Consider the following 4620-nt stretch of genomic DNA (forward strand, 5'->3'; position numbering starts at 1 on the left):
CGCTTGCCGAATTCCACACCTCACTGCTAGGTTTAGCGGACCCTTGCTGAGCTCCCGCAGAAGCCCCCGCGAGCTCCCGCGGGTGCCCACCAAACGCACCAGTAGTATCCTCGCAAGGCCAAGCCACCGCGGGCGCCCGTCGATGCCTCGCGTGCGCCTGCAGAACTGCAGACAGCATATACTAGTGCTACTATAGCAAAGAATAGCCGGAACAGAAATATCCAAAGTAGGTGGCATGGCCCTCCCCAAACTTGGGATTAACTGTGCTCCTGAAAATTTGGCACTTGGATAAAACTCATCAAATAACAAAAGGGATAATAACAGTGCACAGTGAACATGCAAGTGTAAATAGGATAGCAACTGAAAATAGAGAGAGGTATAAGGGTGGTCTCGAAAATTTTGGGCAGTACTCTCTCTCACTGAAGTCACTTGGATAAACCTGATGGAGTCAATCACAAACAGATATATCAATACAAGGTATGACATCCAACATATAGCATATATAAATAGAAATAATATACATCATAGCACAGTATCAGGGTCAACAAACTGGCCGCAAAAATAAAGTAACAGTAATAATGTATCACAGATATATAAAACGACAGGAGTAAAGGGATAGAGAGATTAGGAAGAGGAGGTATGATGGGTAGGGCGTGCTCCGCCGATATCTCGAGATAAGTCTCATAACGCAGCCATAACATTGGTATGGAGAGATGTAATGTCAGCGCGGATGGAGACTGCATCCTCTTGGATAGAGACCGTATCGGCGCGGATAGATACTATAACATCCTCCAAAGCCTGGAGTCGTTCTCTAAAGCCGAGTGTCTGTGCTGGAGCCTCAGGTACCACTGGAGTGGGAGAATAATGATCCCGAGCCTGCTCCTCATCATGAATGGGCGACCCAGCCGGAGAGTGATGCTCCTGGTCCTCTGTTGGCTGCTCCAAGTCAATATCCATGTGCATGGCTGGTGGATCGTCTGGTATATCATCTGCTGCCTGTGCTGCTACTGCTGCTGCTGCCTGTGCTGCTGCTGCCTGCTCCATCTCCTCTAACTCTAACTCCTCAGCTGCCTCGGCAGCATCATCCTGCAGACTCTTGATAAGAGCGTTGTAGCTCTTATCCCAATCCTTCTTCTTGAATGAACAGGCCTCGGACTCAGTATGCTCCCGTGACTGGAAGGGATAGCGCTGGTCTCTCAGAATCTGTGTGATGAGATGGCCGAATGGGAGATACTTAGCCCTTTTGGGCTTGCCCTTGCTGATATGGTTAACATACAGCTTCATTATAATGCTCCAGATGAGCGCAGGAATGGACAGCCAGTACCCTGTATAGAAGGCGTATAGAGCTGTAAGATAGTCGCCGCGCCTCTGTGTCTTGTGGCCGGCCATAAAAATATTTCGGTATAGCACAGAATAGAAGAACCACAGGTCGTCCGGCAGATAAGTCCGGGTGGCGAAAGTCTCGCCATCGGCATAGTGACCTGTGAGTAAAAAGGCCATGTTTGGATATGTGGGCCTCTATAGAGTAGGATAGGTATCCTGGAGATTGGGAGGGCAGATGTGTGGACAATGGGAGGATCTGGAAAGAGTGTCCACCGTGATACTGATAGGGTGGCCATCGATGGTAATCCGCAGCTCCGCCAAGTTACTCGGGGCAGGTTAGAGGTTCTGGAAGAACATCTGAACCAACCTCGGGTATACTGGGTATGTGACAGGGGCTAGTATAGCTGAGATGCCCCTCCGGTCTATATCGTCATATGCTGTTCTAGTAAGAACAGACCGGGAGAAGTAGTCTATGTCAAAGACCGACTCGTGCGCCACCCGAAGGCTTGAGTATCTAGGTAATGGCCGGTCTAAGTGCTGGGCTGGCTGAGCTGGTGGTGGTGATGGAGATGGTATATGCTCAGCCTTAGCGTCCACCTGTGAAGAGGGTGCCTCAGCTGAAAATTGTAGTCGACTATCAGCTGGAGACTGAGGTGGAATGGGCTTTGCTGACTCCTCCTGAATAGGGCCCTGGGCGTGAGATGGACCTGCCTCGTAGTCCAAACTCTGCCTGGCCCTACGGTGATAGTGTCCATGAGCTACAGTCTTGACCCTGCTGGCTCCTCTTGAATGGGGTCCTGGGCGTGAGATGGACCTGCCTCATCGTCCAAACTCTGCTTGGCCCTACGGTGATAGTGTCCGCGAGCTACAGTCTTGACCCTAGCCATGGCCTGCAAAAATAAAAGGAGAACTTGCAAAAAGGAAGTCAGTGCCGGTATAAAGAATTAAAGCACAGTTGATAGAATCATGTATATTTAATAGGATAGACAAAATAGATAAGGAACATGAATCTAGGCAAGTGACAAGGAATGAGTGACATTAGGTTGGCATTTGCAGTTGCCAAGAAAAGACGGCCAAGGATAATGGGAATTTGGTTCTTAAGATTTGGGACAGGTTCCGTGCCAATGACAACGAAATCAATGGGAAAGAAGAATTTATCAATCTTAATCAATACGTCCTCAATGATACCCCTAGGCTTTTTGATGGATCGGTCGGCAAGTTGCAAAACCACCAACGTCGGTTTCAAGTCTCCTAAGCCTAATTTGATATATACCGAGTATGGAAGAAGGTTAACACTTGCTCCTAGGTCAAGAAGAGTCTGATTAATGATATGATCTCCAATGATGCATGAAGTGGTAGGTGAACCGGGATCCTTAAACTTCGGAAGAGTGTTATGCTGCAAAATTGAGCTTACTTGCTCAGTTAAAACCATTTTCCTAGGTGATTGGCTTTTGTTCTTCCTCTTTTGGGTGCATAAGTCTTTTAAGAACTTGGCATAAGCTGGAATTTGCTTGATTGCATCCAAAAGTGGAAGATTGACTTTCACTTGCCTAAACACATCCATAATTTCATTTGCTTTGGCCTTTTGCTTGTCAGTTGAAATGGATCCTTTTAAGGCATCCGGAAATAGAGCTCTTGGCTCAAAAACCTTTTCAGACATTTTCTTTGAAGTCTCTTCAACATAAGAAGTTTTGAAATCATGTTGCAAATCTTTCTTTTCAAAATCACTTTTCAAGATATTCTCATTTGAAAAATCATGCATATGCAATGAAGGAGGAATAGGATAAGAAACGGGAAGGGTGTAAACTTGTGGTTGCACCGATTCACTTTCTTCATTGGACATACCCACTTGGTTGTCCACAATCTTCCCACTTCTCAAGGTTGTCACCGCATTGACATACTCTATTGTGTGACCTTCCGATGAGGAATGAGTCTCCACAACACATTGTTGCTTTTGTAGGGCATTCAAATGAATTTTCCCTTTCTCTCTAGCCTTCAAAGTACTAGCTATTTGCCCTACCTGGGTTTCTAGCTTAGCAATGGATTGAGAATGGGAATGAAGCAATTGAGTGTTAGCCTCTAGACTGCCTAGAGCGGTCAAAACTTTCTCTTCAAAAGTGGGACTCCTAACATTTCCTTGAGAATATGATGGTTGATTAGGAAAATGAGAATTAGAGAATTGGTTTCCTTGTGATTGAAATGGTCTATATCCTTGGGAACCTAGGCTTTGCATTGGAGGTGGAACATATTTCCCTTGGAAACCACCTTGGGGAGGGTTTGAGCCTTCCCCTTGGTTTTTCCAAGAGAAATTTGGGTGATTCCTCCAACTAGGATTATAATGATTTCCATAAGGGCTGTTCCCTTGATTTACAAAAGTTGCATTGACTTATTCATGATGCTCACTTTGCACATGTCCATGGGGACAATTGGAAGTAGAATGTAAAACACTTGAAAAAGTCATACATGTCTCATTGGATGCATGATGGGAATGGTTAGGGATGGAAGATACTTGATTTGCCGAGTTTTGGTTGATTAAGAATTGATCAAACCTTTGAGATAAGGATTTTGTCTCGGTGGCTATTTCATTGGAATGGTCGACTTGATGTAAGCCAACACTTTTCCTTCCACTTGAATTCCTACCATTCTTAGAAGATAAAGTTTGATGCAAAGAATTTTCACTCATGCTCTCATAAAGACGCCACACGTCATCCTCATGCCTATCAATGTAAGAGCCACCCATGGAAGCATCAACCATGCCCTTGTAATTATCCGATAAGCTCTCGAAGAAATATTGAACTAATTGCCATTTGGGCATGTCATGATGTGGACACTTCCTAAGCAGTTCATTGAATCTTTCCCATGCCTCATGGAACGTTTCCCAATCCCCATGTGAAAACTCTCGAATTGAGGTTCTCATGGCATTGGTCTTAGAAAATGGATAGTACTTCTTTAAGAACTCTTGTTGCATTTCTGCCCAAGAAGTTATTGAAAAAATCCTAAGATTGTTAAACCAATATTTTGCCTTGTCTTTAAGGGTGAATGGAAAAAGTTTAAGCCTTAAGACCTCTTCTAGCATATCCGTGTATCTCACGGTGGAACATACTTTAAGAAATTCATCCAAATGCTTGTAAGGTTCTTCACTTGGAAGTCCATGATAGTTAGGAAGCATTTGAATGGTTTGTGGTTTGATCTCATAGTGGTGTGCTCTAAATGGTGGCAATTGAATGTATGTGGGTGCATTGTATTCATTAGGCACATAGTGATCTCTTAAAGCAAGGGGAGGATTAGCAATTGGAG

General features: G+C 44.7%; 1 pseudogene; it reads left to right on the forward strand.

Moving 5' to 3' along the window:
- Window positions 1–4136: 4136 nt before the first annotated feature.
- Window positions 4137–4235, forward strand: LOC132275730 (small nucleolar RNA R71; annotated as a pseudogene).
- Window positions 4236–4620: the final 385 nt, after the last annotated feature.

The sequence above is a fragment of the Cornus florida genome, unplaced genomic scaffold (assembly GCF_030987335.1).
Source record: "Cornus florida cultivar Cherokee Brave unplaced genomic scaffold, ASM3098733v1 CherokeeBrave_3.0.0_Hap2_Chr09, whole genome shotgun sequence".
NCBI lineage: Eukaryota > Viridiplantae > Streptophyta > Magnoliopsida > Cornales > Cornaceae > Cornus > Cornus florida.